Below are 19064 nucleotides of genomic sequence, written 5' to 3'. Positions count from 1 at the left end.
CTCAAGTCGGTGGCAGTTTACCTGAGAGAACGAGGAGTGCATCTGAATATTTATCTATATGACATACTCATAATGGATCAAGTGAATTCAAGAGTGATAGATCACACTACTTTGGCAATAAACCTTTAGGAGGATCTAGGTTTTGTGGTAAACAGACAGAAGTCTTGTCTAATTCCAAACCAGGTTACTCAATTCCTAGGTTTTATGATAGACACTGTGCAAAGTCAACTGAAGCTCCCAAGCGAAAAATTAAAATGCATAAAAAAGGAACTAAGGAATATCCTAATTCTGGGGAAAGTATCTCATTGAATGCTAGCAAGGGTAATAGGCTTGCCATCCTCTACGATTCAAGCCATTTTTCCTGGTCCTTTGAAATATCAGATGCTCCAGCATTTGAAGAGAAAACACCTAAAGAGATGGCTTGAGTCATTCAGAGGAAGTTGGGAATGCCACTTTTAGGGCAGTGCCAGCCTGTGGGTGGGGGCAGTGCCTGGCCACTCCCTAAACAATGGCCTAAAACATTCTGGTGGTGATCCTACCCACTTTTGCCACCCTTTATGTGGGTTTTACTGCAATCAATCTCACAGTGCCCCTCTCTGCCAAAAGCCAACATGACAGAACCTTGCTGTCCCTGTGCACCGCTCCTGTGCCCACCCTAGAGGTGTGGCCAGGTGAATTAACAGCCCTCTTTTGTGGTCACTCAAAACTGTTTCTAGGGGCAGCTCCTCTTCCACTGGGCCTGGCGCCTGTCTGGCCAGGGGAACAAAGGAAGGACGCATGTCCCGGTGTTAGTTGCATCTGCCTGTGACATGGTAGGCTTCTTTGATAATAATTAATTTCCTGGGCACAGACCATATCGTCAGCCTGCTAGGCGAACACAAAACCTTCCCATACCCAAGACCTTTTTTCAGCTCTAGGAGCAAGTTCACTCCTCATCAAGGGAGCTATTCAGCTCCTAGTTGACAGTTGGTAGCTCATGCAAAGGCGCTCCTACAAGCTGTAGGCAGGTAACATGCACTTTGTTACATATGGCAGGCCTGCTGTCTTGCTTGCCCTGCAAATTAAGTGAATAGCACAATATGGGCTGCTGTGTGAAGCCACTTGTGACATCGAGCTTACAGGGCAAGTGTCATATACCTTGGACATATAGTTAAGTTAAAAAAGCCAATTAGGGTTATGTCAATTACCTCAAGTTGAAAGAGGGAGCACAGGCACTGTACTTCTGGTTAGCAGGGGTAATGTGCACAGAGTTATGGGGCCAGAAAAAAACCAGCAAAGGCAAAAATCTAGTGGGACACGATGGTCTTTTACAACAGACATCTTGGTTGTAGTACCATTTTAAGGGTGTTAGATCTAATCTGTAGTCATTTTGTCAAATTTTCCTGCATTCCTTTCCACATTGTTTCAGAAGTACTTTGAGATTAATGCTTACAATTGTTGAAATTGACTGCAGTATCATGCCAGAAACTCGTTAAAAGGGCAGAATATCAGTAGTCAAAATGGCTTAAAAAATAGTTCTACACGTCCAGCATAATAGATTGAGAAAGAGGAACCTCTTTTGCATCTATTGATTAATGGCAATTAACACATAGTGTAAACGGTTGAAGACATACTTTGGCAACTGGTGCAGTCTAAAGAAATTTGGGGCATGCAAAATCGTGTATTTTTTAAAATATTTCTTATAGTATACGAAATCATAGGAAATTTGATTTTTTGATATCTCAAATAAAAATATGATGCGAAGGAATACCTTGTGTAAATGCTTTTTTAACATTTTAAAAAATAACAAGGGACTGCTCGGACCCAGTGGCGGTTCCTCTATGAGGATGTAGGAGCGTTGCTCCCTTATTTGGTCCCCCCTGGCTCCTTTATTAAAAATGTTAAAGAATTAAAGAGTATTTTTCCCTCTGCTGCTGACCGGGTTGGGTGCACACATGTGGATGCATTTTAATCATGATGAGTGTGCGTTATGCGGGCAGGGGTGAGGCTTAACTATTGACAGCAGTTACAGTTTCTCACTCTGCACTTAAGTGAAGTGTTAGTGAGCTTGTCAGGTTAGACACGTGTCTTTCTACGGCCAAACTGACATGCACACTGGAAGCCTCCTCTATCTCCTCACTATTAGTGTGCTGAGGATTTCAGATACAGCCTTGCTGGTCTCCAAAGGAGCGCTGGTTTTTCCTTCTCCAATCAGCCCTGGTGCTCCTTTCATGCTGTTTTTTTTAATATAAACTTCATGAAAGCCGCATCTGGATTGGCTCAAGAGACACAAGGAGGCCAAGTCTAGCCCATGAGGGAGGCAGTGCAGGAGTGGGCATGCGCAGTGCACAGCACAAAAGGTGAGGGCTAGAAGAGCGGGTGCCGAAGCAAGGCTGCCACCCACAAAAGTTCAAGTATCCCGGGGAAGCACAGGATCAGGGCACAGCATTTACACAGAGTGTGCCCCCACAGCACTTGTCACATTCATCCAAGAATGGCTCTCAGACCTGCTGAGCTGCCAGCAGAACACTGACAAGGACGGGGAGAGTGGACTTCACTGCCTTCTAAAATGGACGGTAAGACTGAGGCTGAACTCCCATGAGCAGCGCACCTGAGATGGAATAGATAACCTCCTCTACCACACGGAGGGGTTACACCACTGCACATTGCATTGGCCAGCATCTGTTTTCCTAAGCAGCCCACTGCTTGTGCATGAAATGCCTGAGTGGGCTTAATAGAAAGTTATTTTTATTCCAGGTCTCTGATGAAGGGCACAGGCCATTTCCATTCAAATGCTCTTGTCTGGAATGCTCTGCCGCCTCTCTCTTAACTTGAAGCTTTGTGTCCATCTACTTGGCCAACTGGGCATTTCCTAAACTTTTTAAGCAAGACGCTGCCCCTAACCTACCTCTAACAAGCAGATTGTACAGCCTAAAGTTCAATAATTGGATTTACGAATTACTGCCCCAAGGTCGACCTTGTGTTAATATGCGATGCCTCTCCCTCCTCTCTTCTTCCTCTCTCCCTCGTCCCATCTTCTTCTTCCCCTCCTCTCTCCCTGCTCTCCTTCCTCTCTCCATCCTCTCTCCATCCTCTCTCCATCCTCTCTTCTTCTTCTCTCACTTCTCCGGCGCCACATGGACCACCTCCTGCCAATCTTTCGTCAGGAGCAGATGGGTGAGTTGTCCATAGCACCAGCCTCACTCTCAGGGCCGGCTTTAGTGCTGGTGTCACCCGGTGCGACAATAATTTTTGGCACTCCCACACCCCATGACCGCCTCCTCAGATTCTCTCACTACCACAGGCAAAAGTGTGCCTTATCTCTCCAATCATAAGTTATTAACCCCTTCAACGCTTATCCCTCAGTCCGACACTCTTTAATATTTATGTGTCGGACCTTGCCAAAGTCATCAGGGCACACGGGATGAGCCTGACGTCCTACGCTGATGATACCCAATTGGTCCTAGCGGTCAAGAACGATGGGCCACAAAGAGCCAACATGCTTACTCAGGGCATGCAGGCAATTAGCAGTTGGATGGCCCACAACTGCCTGAAATTAAATTCCGAGAAATCTGAAGTGGTAGTTTTCGGCAATCTCTCCCCAGAGTGGTCCTCTTCATGGTGGCCCCCGTCCATGGGCCAGCCTCCGGACCCAGTTGACAAAGTCAGGAATCTGGGTGTCATGTTTGACAACCGTTTGAATTTCCTACCTCATGCCAACCAGATCTCCTCCTCTGCCTTCTACAAACTTCGGCTCATCAAGAAAATTATGCCCTTTCTGCCTGAACATCTTGCTAAAACCCTGGTGAGCGCTCTGGTCCTCTCCACCCTAGATTACTGTAACGCCTTGTTTCTGGGTGCTCAGGAGAGAGTGCTTGCCAAAATGCAGGCTATTCAAAATGCAGCGGCAAGGCTACTAGGGCGTATTCCGAAATTTCAACCGGTCTCACCAACCATAAGACAACTTCATTGGCTTCCGGTGAAAAAGAGGATAAAGTTTAAGGCATTGTGCTTGATATACAAGGCCTTACATAATGCCGGACCAGCGTTCTTTACCCAGAACTTAATCCTCTACTGCCCGTCTAGAACACTGCGATCCTCTAGCTCCCTTGATCTGGTGGTCCCCCGCACCAAAACAGTCAACTGGGGTGACAGACGATTTCTGGTGGCGGCACCAAGATTGTGGAACACACTCCCTCAATCGATAAGGACCAGTTCCTCCCTCTGGTCTTTCCGAAAAAGCGTTAAAACCTGGCTTTTTAACATCTGATGAACCCTGCAGTTTTTTTGGTGTCTTTATGGGAAAAACATTTCAGTTATCTAGCGCCGAGATGCCTAAGGGCCTTTGTTCGCGCTCTACAAGTGTTATAATAAATAAATAAATAAATGAGGCGCTCAGCTTGTCATGAGGCACAGTGGAGCTGTACTCATGACAAGCTGAGCTCATCATAACTGCCGCGGAACGCCCACTCGGGGCTAATTCCCCTCCTGTGTGGGCGTTCCATGGGAGTGGGCGGATGAGCACAGATCCACTGTGCAGCATGACGACCTGGGCTCATCACGACCATGTGGCGCAACGCGTGCCCCCGCACTGCGGGGGAATTAGCCCTGCGTGGAAGGTGGCAATAAACACAGAGCACCCCTGAGGTCAGCACCCCCCTCCGCAAGTCAGCTCCTAGTGAGGCCGCACCAGACGCACTGCCCTAAAGCCGTCCCTACTCACTCTACCGAGATAGGGCTGATGAGTTGTCCGTAGCACCAACTTCCAACCCAGCTCTCTGTTTGCCCTGTGTCACGCTGCTCCCTGTAGATGTAATAGCAGCAGCACGGCAGTCCAGATAATGATTTAAGCACCAAATACAGAGTGCAAGCAACAGCAATAGATTAAAAAGAATGATTGCATCATGTAAATGGAAATGAAATCTCTGACTCGGCCCTTGTTCGTTTAAATGTGTCTGCTTGGCAGCAAAGAAAACAAGCATTTGATTTCAGCAGAGCTGCTGCGCAGTGCAGTGCCCACTGGGAGTTTCTTCTAGTCCAAGGTAGGCCACTTTAAAATGTTGGCAATTGGTTTGTTTGCAGGGAGTGCCACCAACATTCGTGAGCTACTTCTCATTAACTTGCACCTTTAAGAGAAGCCTATGTGCTGCTAAATCCAGGGTGACCTGTCCATCAGGCGATTATTTTCAACCCTATTTTTTTTTTATAATGCAGTCAGGCTAAGTGGATGGAATAGATGGAAGTAGGTATGCAGTAAGATATGGAACGGTTTTTAATGTGCTTAATTATTGCAAGATTACGCGTTCCAAGTTACTTTATAAATATAGTCGATTTCTGAAATTTGCTTTGAAATTGCTACTTTATTTTCAAAATTTTCTTGTGGAAAATGCCCCTCCAGCACCCCTTTTTTATCGGGCTTGCTCGCTTCACATGCAACACGACACACATCCACAAGGTTTACTCCTCATCACTTTCAAATGTCACCAGCCGCCACTGCTCGGACCCACTTTGTACCAGAACATGTGCAGTGCGCGAGACAATTCATGAGCAAGTAGGAAAATTGCATAATTAGAAATTTCTCCAAATTTGTATAAGGAGAAATTCACAATGTTGTGATTTTTACTAACAAATAAAATTTCACTCAGGTCCATCTGCCATGTTGAATCTATTCCCCTTAAATTGGGGCCCAACCCTCATTTAGAACGACCCTTGGCAAATAGGAAACATGGGTACGCGTCTATTAAGAAGGGATCATAAGACCACTAGTAACAGCGGTTTAATAATAAATGATTAAGTCACTATTTGACCTAATGGCATATTTCTACTTTACCTTTCAAAATAACGTCAGCACTTACAATTAATGATCCACTGAAATAAGGGCTGGAGTGACACAGTGAGTCAGCTTTCAAAACAGGGGCAGGGAACCAAAGCTAACGAGCACAGCCATGAATAATGTGTATTCAATCCTGGTTACGTTCTTATAGGACAATGTGTTACTTCCAGCGGTAACCAGGACAGCACTGGCAACCGAAACAATGGGCAACGTGTAACACAATTGTATCAGCGCTATTATTACATTTTGTCGTTTTTTCTGGCTCTATCTGACACAACACCAAGCCTCATAATTCACACATGTAAAACTGCCCTGGGTGTGTTGAGTAATATTCATGCATCCGGTCTGGGCAGGTGGAAAGCAGTATATAATCCGGACGCACCCTCGTCCGCCTATCACCACGCTGCGGTTCATTTCTAGCCTCACGTCCAGCTTGACATTGGCTGCTTATTAATGTCAGCGAGAATTACCCGGAAGGAGTTCACCGATGCCATGACCTGGTCAGTTTCAAAGCAAGAGACTCATTAAGCAATGTTACATCCCTTGGCCTGGGAAATATGCTTAATTAATACACTGTTAAACATGGCGGCGTTTCCAAACATAAACAAAACAATTCTCAGCTATTGAGTTATGCCAGTGTCTTCTGGTGTTCAGCTTAATCCAATGTTGGCCTGCAATCCTAAAACAGGCTTTTCAAAGAAGTTCGAATATTTTCCATACATGTGATTCACTGATCCAGAATAGGTTTCGCTCAAGTCATTTTTCTTCTTTATTAAATGTTTCTTTTCTACAACAAATGATTCTGGCCTAATTTGCAAAGCTTGGATTTCCAGATGTCGTATTTGTGTCCAACGAAAGAAATGGACATCTTGGTGGTCCGACTGGTTGGTTTTCCCCATAAATCCGAAAACAATCAAGCAGGGTTCTTGTTTCCATATCATTGGCGGACCTCCGTGGCCAACCACCGGTTGTGTTTCTACAGAAAATATGCGGTACTAACCTAATAAAACGTCGAACCGAAGTAGAAACATGAAGATACACGTCTTAAATTGTTGTTGCTTTATCTTATTGCAAAACAATATTTTTCACGAGTACCATTAAATTGCACAACAGTCACATATGATATCTATAGAAAAATATATAAAAGTGAAGTACAGCTATTGTAATTATTGTTGTTAGCAGTAGTGATAGCTAAAAAACAAAATCTGTTCCTGTTTACACATTCTGGACTCACGACATAGAGTCTGCTGGTTGTGAAGGTACACATAACTAAATAAGAGAATAACTACATAGGGTCGGATCCATGCCAGATTTTTGGGATATCCCCATTGAGATACATGTAGTTATTTTAAAAATCTGGCATGGATCCGGCCCTCCAGGACCGGTTTGGAGACCCCTGACATAAAGGAAAGGGTAACTAATTAAGCGTATAACTCCAATATTAGCCTCACTACTGATTATATCCAATATATATATTTTTTTTGCAGCACTTGTTTATTATTCGAAATCATGAAGGTAAACTCTACATTGACTCTAACACAGATAGTGATAGAAAGTGCGCCAAGTATGGCATACCAATATCTCTTTCTTGATACAACCAAGGCAGCTGGTCAAGCCTGAAAAAGTAAGCAATGGCAAAATATGTAGTTCTGGATTGTTTTAGATGTATTTTCATTTTAATAACCATCCCTTGGTGTGATATCTTTATTTTCACAGTATTATGAGGGCAACCTAATCTCCTTTTTCACATTGAACTTACCAATTCAAATTGCATGTTATCTGTGATCACTCTTGTTTTCAATTACTTTCCATATTTCGTTTTTCAATTAATTTCCAGACATTGGTGTATTTTTCAATTAAGTTATTTTTTATCAAGTTTCCAATTCCATCACACTTAAAACAGACCCAGCCAACATGTTTCATCACTTATAGGGACGTCATCAGGGCAATTTGATTTATCCTTCTTCTCAAAATTCTTCTTTTCAATCATTCCCAGTTTAAATGTCTGGGCTCCTTTCGAGCAGCCTTTCGGCATGTGAGTCCTAGTCCTGTCTGATAGAGGAAGGCATGATATCTTTGTATGTACTTAGAGAAAAATGTAAAAGCCCCTAAATGCATAGAGACAATACCCTGATCTCTTTGCTAGATCTGCAAAGTGTGTTGTTTGGGGTGCCTGAATGGATTCATGATTAGGTGGATGTATACAAGGATATCTAAATAGATTGACAGGTGTGGGTGTATATGCTGGAGGGTGTGTAGAGATGTGAGTGTGGGTCGATGAATGAATGTATGCTTGGGTGTGGCGAATAGTTAAGTGCTTGGGTGAGGGTTAACAATCGAAGCCTGGAGATTGAGGGTGGATGTAAGAAGATGTAAAATCAGGAGGAACATTAAAAGTAAGAGTATCATATTGGTGTAGTGCCTGCCACATATCATTTGAGGCCTAAATAGCTTTCTGGGTGGCCTGATTGTGTTATTATATATAGTGCAAATAACCCCAGGCAAGATCATGAAGCACTGGAACTTCTCAAGTTCCTAGGAGGCCTTTTGGAGTGCATGTTTGAAAGAGTTGCATGTATTTGTTCTTTGTGGGACACGTTGGATGAGAGGTGTGATGGTTGATCAACGTAGTCATATGGTACATGTAATGTTTTATCAGATAAGGGAGTCGGATGCACACCAAGATTCAAAATTAAATGTAATCGCAATTATTCTTTGAGTGCATGCAAACTGGTATAGTGCCAAGCCCAATAGGCACTGTAGTTAACAACAACCTGGAAGTGGGGGCGTCATTACACCCCAACCAATTGCACAGCTAAATTACGCCACTTTTGCAATAATATTCCTTCATAGTAATCCTAGTATTCCTTATATTTCATCCCATTCATTTATCACAAATGGTATCATCTTCCCGTCAACCACTTTCTGAGTCCACTTGCAGAGTGTAAAATGCCATTTTCGTATTTTCTGATGTTCCCACTGTGTCCGTCCGGACCTCTTGAAGGAACACGGCTGTAGCACAAATTCATCTCAGACAGCGTTTTATTCAATAAAAAGCCAATGCATTTTGGGCCAAACTGCCTTCGTCAGGGGTCACTGTGAACAATGAAAACAATCACCAATTAGTATATTTGCTGTGGTTTGACTACCAAGTGCATATTAGATGAACCAAACATGTTGCCTTATTACCTTGTTTATATCCCAAGCATTTTACATGCAATCTATCCCTCTTTTTTGCAAAGCCTCCATTACCTCACTGTGCGCATAACGTGCCAATATCTCAGTAACACCGTTCTCCTCATTATTTCTACCATTCAGATGTTTATACAAATCTTATCCATCCCTGCTCACTGCCGGTATAGGTGTCATACATTTACATACCCTCCGTTGCACCTCCCTTGTCAAGTGTTGATCAGCTAACTACGAAAGTTTTACATATTCATTAACCATCATTTGTTTCCCACATCATTCCACTTTCCGTTTTTCCTTTTTATACGCGCATTTGTTCCTGCCGCTTTTTAAATGCTCATAAACTCATTCTTATAGATTTGCATGTTATTTAACCTTCATTAGTTATCTATGATACACCACATAGCTCTACCCTTCTTTTCTCATTTATTTGGGCACATTTGTTTTTGCCGCTTCTTAAGTGCATATTTACATTAACCTTCGCGCTTAAACGTAACTGTCTCATACATTTAACTTTCCCCAACAATAGGCTCAACGCCAGCTCTTTCCGTACCTGCCGTGAATTGTTAAAACCATCCGTATTCATCTATGGATTTCAGCAAACCATTGCTCACTTCGCTGTACCTCCCACCTTTAACCTATCGCTCTGACCTCCTGATTGGCTTGATAATTGAATTCTCCCGCCATACCTGTGCGTCTATTTGTTACGCTCACTGCTTTGCAATGCTGGACTCACTTTCCCATAATTCACTTCGTAGTACAAAACACTGACTGGTTTATCTAAATGTATATAAAACTGCTTTATGTCCATATATCGATCCTTGAATGTTATCAGTTCGTGTCCCGATCTTTATGAAGTTAATTTGTATATTGTAATCACACCGTCCTTGGTGAATCACGTTGTTATCTCGGTCATGTGGACGCAAAAATGACTCATTATTCTAACTTGTTTATCCAATTTTTGCACAAAGCATGGGTGTGGCAGGGTGTGAGAGTAGAAGCTGGCATGCATGGTGATACTTATAACTTTAAGATGGACAGTATCAAATGTAGAAGCTACCATAGATGTGCCTCAGGAGGGCAAGTAAGACATGTGAACTCCAGTGGCATCTAAAGAGGCGATCAACTCAAGGCACTATTAAACAACTAAAGGTTTACTAAATAGAGTCTCAGGAGTGGCAGATGAGTACCTCAGTTGAGATATGGTTACCCCACCTAAAACCTCCTTTACAGAGGCAGAAACATTCTAGAATGAGTATTACCTACTTTTACAGCTTGGCTGCTAGTTTGCACTTTTTTTATTTATTTATTTATTTGTGCAATTTTATATAGCGCAAACTTTACCCGAAGGTGTCAGAGCGCTTTACATAGGATCCAGTTGCAAATATAAGGACTGAAAGTTACATGCGGAGAAAAAATTGCAATTTTTTTGACTTACATAAGAACCAGTTGAAAACATACGGACTTCGGATTACGTGCGTTATAAAAAAGGTACAAACATAAAAAATTGCAAATGTACAAGAGATAAAGTCACACAAGGAGGAGATACAAATGGATAAACTCTAGGCATATACTAGTGATATCTCTATCTACTTAGGGAGGGGATACACATGGATAAACTCTAAGAGTCACATAGGAATGGAAGAGAGCACAGCGGACTACTGCATATTCTAGTGATTAGAGTTATCTCTCTATACATAGGGAAGGGGTAAGACTGGATATACTCTAAGAGTCACATAGGAATGGTAGAGAGCAAAGCGGACTACTGCATATTCTAGTGATTAGAGTTATCTCTATATACATAGGGAAGGGATACACATGGATATACTCTAAAAGTCACAAAGGAGACTAGTCATTAGAGTTATCTCTATATACATAGAAAGGGATATGACTGGATATACTCTAAGGGTCACATAGGAATGGTAGAGAGTACAAAGGTCTACTGCATATACTAGTGATTAGAGTTATCTCTATATACATAGGGAAGGGATACACATGGATATACTCTAAAAGTCACAAAGGAGACTAGTCATTAGAGTTATCTCTATATACATAGGAAGGGATATGACTGGATATACTCTAAGGGTCACATAGGAATGGTAGAGAGTACAAAGGTCTACTGCATATACTAGTGATTATAGTTATCTCTATATATATAGGGAGGGGATATGACTGGATATACTCTAAGAGTCACATAGGACCGGTATATGGTGCAAGGTCTAAAGCAAATACCAGTGATTAGAGTTATTTCAATAAGTCAAAGAGCAGAGTTCCATAAGTGTGGATGCAGTCACAACACAAAGGGAGGGTGGGAGGTATGCAAGGGTATGGAGAGAAGGGGAAGCAGAAAAGGGAGGAAACATTTGAGGATCATCCACGGGGAAAAGGGTTAAAGGACGAGGGAATGGAAGGAGGGCCAGAGTCCAGAGAAAACTGTCCGAAATCAGCAGCAAAGTGTCGGCCAGGACAGAACAGAAAGTCAAGAGGTCCAGGAGAGAAGGTGGGAGCCCAGGTGGGAGATGAAGCTGGAGGCCAGCCGCAGGTGCGTCACCATCGTGGAGAGCTTGCGGTCATCCGGCTCGGTGGGCGTGAGAGTGCGCAAGGTGGTGAAGGTGTTGGTGCGGTCACGCGTTGGTCGTAAGGCGCTGCCACGGCAGCCGGTGGGTTGTGTGTGGATTCAACCGCCCTGGAGGATGTGTGGGAATCGGCGGCGGGCCAGCAGGGGGGCAAGCAGTGTGGCCTCCGGGAGCAATGTACAGCACATTCAGAACACTGGTGCCATGCAGGGGGGGAGGGGTGAGTGATCCGGAGATCCGGCCCGTGTTGCAGGACCACAGGGCATTCCGGAAATGGCAGTGGCCCCAAATCGGCAGCAGGTCGAGTGGCAGGCCAGACAGTCTGAGAGAGGGCCACAGGATAAACAAGAGGCCGGAGAAAAGTTGGGGCGAGCCAGAGGAAGCGGCGATCGCCATCCGAAAGTCGCCGCCGGCCGCCATCTTGGAGTCAGGCAGGCATTGGGAGGATTCCCACAGTGGGGGTCGCCGTTAAAGTAAGGCTAGATGATGCTATGCCCCGTCAGCTGCTGCGCAAATCGGCGAGATTCTGGGCAAGCCGGGGGAGCGCAGGTCACAATCCTACCTCCCAGCGGCGACCGCAGTCGGCGGTGTCCACGGCGAGGTGCCGCCCGTCATTTTGAGCGCCACCGCCCTCTCTTCCTTCTCTTCGGAAGATTGGACCTGTCCGCCTAGTTAGGAGCAATCACTGTTGGTCCGTAAATGCCCCATTCGCTCCGCTTCATGTGGGGAAGATGGGCGATCAGAAGAAGGGTTGTAGCAGCCTATAGCCGGGTTCGAGCAGCTCGTGACCCGGGAGCCGAGACGATCCACGTCCGCTCGGCTCCCGGCTCCTACATAAGTGGGTAAGACAAGTAGTCTCGCCTCTTGTTTTGTTTGTGTCTGAAATCCGGGCAGACTGGGCACCGGAGGGTACAATGCCAACATAAGCGCCGTTCAAGCATAGTCAGACAGTTAGGTGTGGCGTGCCACCTGCATGCCCCTTTGCCGTGGTTGCAGCTTAACTCCAGAAGGCACACTGCGCCCCCGGGGGAAGTGAAGGTCGCAGACCAGTCTTCCCCCGGGGTATTCGGGCAAAAGGCGCTCTAGTCGTTTTCACTCTAGTCGTTTTCCCCAGAAAATGCTGGCATGCCACCCATACCAAAATATATTGAGTGGAAAATGCCTGGTAATATCCGGGGCCTTCAGATTTGAGAGCAGTAAGCACCCAGTTCTGAATGTTGTTCCCCATTATCGAGGACACTCCTAAATGGGCCCTATTTATTTCACTTGTTGAATTTTGCCTGCTGCAGAATCCGATTTAGTTGGATGGTAAAGATATGAGCCCAAACACAGCACCACTCGTAAAGAGGACATTATGGAGTTGTGTATAGAATCTAACTGAGTGGCTGAGACCCAGTTCACTGAAGGCCCTGTTAACCCACCAAGAGTACTGTGTAGAGTTCTTAAAGGAGTGAAACTGGGCCTACCCATTGGAGGCTTGGTGAAGCAACCAAGGAAGGATTACATGGAATCCACACTGGAATGGCAGAGGGCCTACCCATTGGAGGCATGCTGAAACAACCAAGGAAGGATTACATGGAATCCACACTGGAATTACAGAGGGCCCACCCATTGGAAGCTTGGTGAAACAACCAAGGAAGTATTGTATGGAATCCACACCTGAATGACAAAGGGCACACCCATTGGAGGCATGGTGAAACAACCAAGGAAGGATTACAAGGAATCCACACTGGAATTACAGAGGGCCCACCCATTGGAAGCTTGGTGAAACAACCAAGGAAGTATTGTATGGAATCCACACCCGAATGACAAAGGGCACACCCATTGGAGGCACGGTGAAACAACCAAGGAAGGATTGCATGGAATCCACACTGGAATGGCAGAGGCCCCACCCATTGGAAGCTTGGTGAAACAACCAAGGAAGTATTGTATGGAATCCACACCCGAATGACAAAGGGCACACCCATTGGAGGCTTGGTGAAACAACCAAGGAAGGTTTGCATGGAATTCACACTGGAATGGTAGAGGGCCCACCCATTGGAGGCTCAGTGAAACAACCAAGGAAAGATTGCATGGAAACCACACTGGAATGACAGAGGGCCCACCCATTTGAGGCTCAGTGAAACAATCAAAGAAGTATTGAATGGAATCCACACCAGAACGGCAAAGAGTGCATCCATTAGAGGCACAGTGAAATAACAAATGAAGGATTGCATGGAATCCACACTGCAATGGCAGAGGGCCCACACATTGGAAGCTTGGTGAAACCACCAAGGAAGTATTGTATGGGATCCTCACCAGAATGACAAAGGACACACCCATTGGAGGCATAGTGAAACAACCAAGGGAGGAATGCATGGAATCCACACTGGAATGGCAGAGGACCCACCCATTGGAGGCTCAGTGAAATAACCAAGGAAGGATTGTATGGAATCCACACCAGAATGACAAAGGGTGCACCCATTGGAAGCATGGTGAAACAACTAAGGAAGGGTTGCATGGAATCCACACTGGAATGACAGAAGGCCCACCCATTGGAGACTCAGTGAAACAACCATAGAAGTATTGTATGGAATCCACTCTGGAATGGCAAAGGGTGCACTCATTGGAGGCATGGTGAAACAACCAAGGAAGGATTGCATGGAATCCACACTGGAATGGCAGAGGGCCCACCCATTGGAGGCTTGGTGAAACAACCAAGGAAGTAGTGTATGGAATCCACACTGGAATGACAAAGGGCGCACCCATTGGAGGTGCTCTTAAACCATGAAGGAAGTACTATATAAACTTGATCCAAGAGTGAGAGAATAGGAGTAAGTATAAGACCGGTGTAAGTAAGACTATGTAGTTGTAAAAGTACGCATAAATAGGACTTAGAACATGTAAAGAAGAGTTTAAGTATGGGTAAGAATAACAAGAAGTCATAAGTAGGGATGGGGATAGCTGTAAGAGTAGAAGTCATTATAAGCAGAGTTTCCAGTTATCGGTAAAAAGCAATAATTAATGAGAAAACCACAGCAACATTTCCTTTATCATGTGAAATTGACAAACACAGAATTTTGCAATACTTGTACTGCTTAGGCACCATCTCATGTTAACAGTACACATTTATTCCCGATGTAACAAGATTGAGAAGTCCGTTTTCCAAAATGTATTAACAGGCCACTGGAGGGGGCGCAGTCTTTTGATTCCCATGGTGTTATTTGCAGGCAAACTTTAGTGTCCCTAAAGACGCTTGAAATTTCCCAAGGTGAGCAGGCATATGTGCGAACAGATGCTAGAAGATGTTAGCTTTTAAAAGCTGTTAGAGTCAGCACAATACGACCAGGTACCAAGGTACCTGGAGAGGCTGAGATGAATGAGAATGAGAATCTCAGGGCTCAGAATAGAAGGGGACCAGAGACGTTTTAAGGCATGAGAAAAGTGGGCTCTGGGCCAGGGCCCCAGCCTTTCAGCTCTGTTCATAGGGAAGTCTTGCCCTGAAGACCTTGGATAATTCTTAAACAGGTTGTTTTAAATACAGGTTTCCTTTAATCATTTTGTAATATGGGTGGTGTGTGAGAGTCTATTACAGACATTTTGCAGTGAAATGTTTTTATGTGTCATGCAACTTCCTTAAAAAATATTTTAGATCAAAACAGAACCTCATATATGAGAAAATTGAAGGGTGTAACAGAGATTATTTGAAATAATAATAGAGAGCTGCTGTTGTGTTACCAAACTGAGAAAACACATCTGTTGGGTAATAAATCACGTTATGCCTTTGGAGTTGTCCACGATTTTGGCCAGCTGTGGCAGTATCGTGGTTTCATAACAGCAGCAGGACACCCCATTCAAAATGGCCCCTTAGTAAAGAATTTGCTACAGGCAATACTACTCGCCAACAGAATAGCAGTAATAAAATGTGAGGCACATACAGGGGCTAATACTGAGATAGCCAGAGTGAACGCGATGGCTGACACAGCAGCAAAAAAGAGCATGTTACAGCCAGTACAGATGGTGCCTTCAATGGCAAAAAGTATTCCAAAAATACAGCTGATTCTGAGACAATTGTTGCTAGCTGATGTGAAAGAAGCACAATGGTCTGCACCGCCAGAGGAAGAAAGAGCGTGGATTAATGCTGGATGTGAGCTAAAATGATGAGCGAATGTGGGTCCACCAGGATGGGAGGCCTGTGGCCCCATGCAGTATGTTCCTGCCCCTTACAAGGCTTGCCCATGGACCCACTCACATGGCTCAAGGAGGGATGAATGCTTTGATTAGACAAGAATGGTTTGCACTAGGGATAACAGCTTTCTCTGCACAATTCTGCTCCCAATGTCTTGTCTGTGCCCAACATGCTAAAGGTCAGTCACCCGCTACCCATGATCATTTGCCCGTACCAGAGGGTCCCTTTACCAACATTCAAATAGACTTTGCCTATATGCTCCCAGTGAATGGATTCAAATATTTGCTGGTATGTGTGGAACAATTTTCAAAATGGGTGGAGGCTTTTGCCACTATGAAGAGTGATGCAGCAACTGTTGTGTGATGCTTGATGACAGATTTAATACCCCGATTTGGGGTCCCCCAGAGCATAAACAGCGACAGAGGGGGTGAATTTGTTGCTGCCATTGTGGAAAAGATGTGTGACTGTTTGGGAATAGAGTGGAAACTGCATGCCCCTTACCACCCACAAAATTCAGGCCAGGTGAAGAGAATGAACACCACAATAAAACATAAATTAGCCAAAACAACTGATGCAACAGGCCTGAAATGGCCATGATGCGCTGCATGCCATAAGAGCAACATCATCTAGAACAACTCTCTTGTCCCCCCATGAGGTATTGATGTGCCGGCCTATGTCGATGGGGTTGAGGTTGCCTCTCACAGCATCCCAAGCAGCACTGCTGTGGACGGATGAGCAGATTTCTGACTATTCTGTACAATTGTCAGTGGTATTGAGGCATCACCATCTCCAGGTGTAGGAAGCTTTGCCCCATCCTTCCTTAGAACAAACACACCCTTTTAAGCCCGGCCACATGGTCATGGTGAGAAAATTAAAAAATGTTTCTCTTACTTCTAGGTGGACTGGATCCCACGTTGTGCTCCTGGTTACCAGAACATCAGTAAAGGTAGAGGGACGTCCTGAGTGGCTGCACGGAACACGATGCAGGGCTGCACCAACAATGCCTGAGGCAGAGGCACCTTTAACAGATGAGCACCGGCCACAAGTGGAGCAGCGCGAAACACAGGACAAGGGGGAGACAGGCCAGACCTTTCCTAACAACAACGCTGAGCGTCCATCATCAAGTGTCCCAGGAACAGTGATACCAACTGATGCTGTTGAGTGAAGCATGCAGGGCAGGTCTGTGAAACCGCCCCACTGAACAAGACAACTACGGACAAGGAGGAGAAGCAGATGACAGCGCCCCACAAGAACTTTCATTATTGACACCTACAGAAAGTACCCTGGAACTGAGACAGAAAGACACTGCCTAACAACATTTAAAATTTTGAAAGTGACATTTACCACTGTCGAGAAAATGCATTGCATTATGCTAACAATATTTTTTAGTACCTTAATTATGTGTGTGCTACCTGTACTGCAACAACCTGCTGACCATCCCCTCATTGCAGTACATGAGAAAGTTGCCCAGGCTTTAGGTTTTCAAAATTGCTGGATTTGTAGGGAATTATCCAGACACCCCAGTGACACAATAGGCCTTTATGAAACACCAGTGGCTATACAAAATTATGCGCAAGGAATAGGATGCCTCATATCCAATGTAACCTGGTATTGTGGAGAAGGAAGGATTGGATGGTAACCACGTTGTACCATACTGCCAAATATTCAAACCCAATACCAAGGGGCCCATTACGATGTCTGGCGGATCACCACCGCCATGCGGGCGGTGGCGATCCACCAGACATCCTTACCCGCCCGCCACCCATTTCCCCCACCATATTACTATGGCGGGGGGACCGCGGCGGACGGAAAGACCGTCCTCCACTTTTCCGCCCCGGTCGCCTTGCGGGCCCCCATAGTGAAGGCGAGGTGGGGGGGGGAGTGCACATGGGGGGTACCTGTGGTACCCCCCTGCATTTGCATACGCAATGCGGCAGGAACCGCCCGGTGCCTGCCGCTTTGTGTATGCAAATGCATACATGCATTTTTAGCATTGTGGCGGGCGGTGCTGAGAGCACCGCCCGCCACAATGTTAAAAATGCAGGATGCGCCCGCCACTGTGGCAGGCGCATACTAATACCCCCCAAGGGACCCCCGCCCTTATGGCCGGTGGTCCCATTATTCGATAGGATGGCAGCGGACTAAGTCAGCCCGTCATCCTAATGACCCTCCAAGTGTCTCCTACAGTAGAATACAAAGACAAGGAAAAATAATTTCCTGTATGTTTAAAGCGTCATGTTTCAGGATATAACCCAGCTTTGCGATACTTAGGACATTTACAAAGTAGCCAGTGTCCTAACATATTCGAATTTGATAATATCAAAGGGAATTAGAACATAAAAGACAGACAGTTAGTAAGTAGGAACTGGACAACTAAGGTACGAGGAAAACAAGTAAACTATACTTTGCATTACTGGAACATCACTGTAGATGGAGAGACACTATTAATAACACCTTATGGTCTTTTATAATATCCATTTATTGAGCAAAAGAATAAGCATGCTAGGGCACCAAATATGATTTCTAAATTATTAGAATACCCCTTATGGTCAGCCTCCTCCTACATGGCACCATGGGCAAATGTTACGCTTATAAATTCTTCATGGATTGATTACAAATGGTGTGATCAATTCTAAAATACTTTTCCTGAAGGGGTAGGCCTTCCGCTCAGTAAATATCACACATTAGACACACAGTTACAGAGCGGAATGTATTTTGTTTGTGGCACTAAAGCATACAAGGTGCTTCCCCGGCACTGGAAGGCTTGTGTGCTATTTCAGTCGTGCCACACATTGCAGCCCAAGAGCCACTAAATTTGGGGAGTTTTTCTCATAGATATAAACAAGATATACATGCACCTATTCTGGAAACTAGACACAGTCTATTCTTTGAACTAATGCGTATATTTATCCCTGGATATGGGGTATATGATTTAGAATTGGCTCTAGTTAATATGTCTGCTGAGCTAGCTGTATCATTCAATGCAACAAGAGATGCACTTCAACAGTTGCAGATGGAAATTAACTCAGTAGCTGCCATGACTATTCAGCACCGAATTGCACTTGACCTCCTGACACTACGACAAGGAGGGCTGTGCATTTTATTAAATTCCTCTTGCTGGTATTTTTTAAGCACAAGTGGAAACATAGCAAGGGACGTGGCATAAATTAAGAATGCAGTTCAAATATTCTGTGGAGCAGGGAAAATTACAGATTCTGATGACTGGTCCTGGCTATTGTCATGGCTACCAACAGGATGGTTAAACCACTTACTTTTAGTGCTACTGGGTATCTTTTTAACAATTGTGATATTTTTGTTT

Source organism: Lissotriton vulgaris, chromosome 10 (assembly GCF_964263255.1).
Source record: "Lissotriton vulgaris chromosome 10, aLisVul1.2, whole genome shotgun sequence".
Taxonomy (NCBI): Eukaryota; Metazoa; Chordata; class Amphibia; order Caudata; family Salamandridae; genus Lissotriton; species Lissotriton vulgaris.
Note: the sequence above shows the minus strand (reverse complement) of the source record.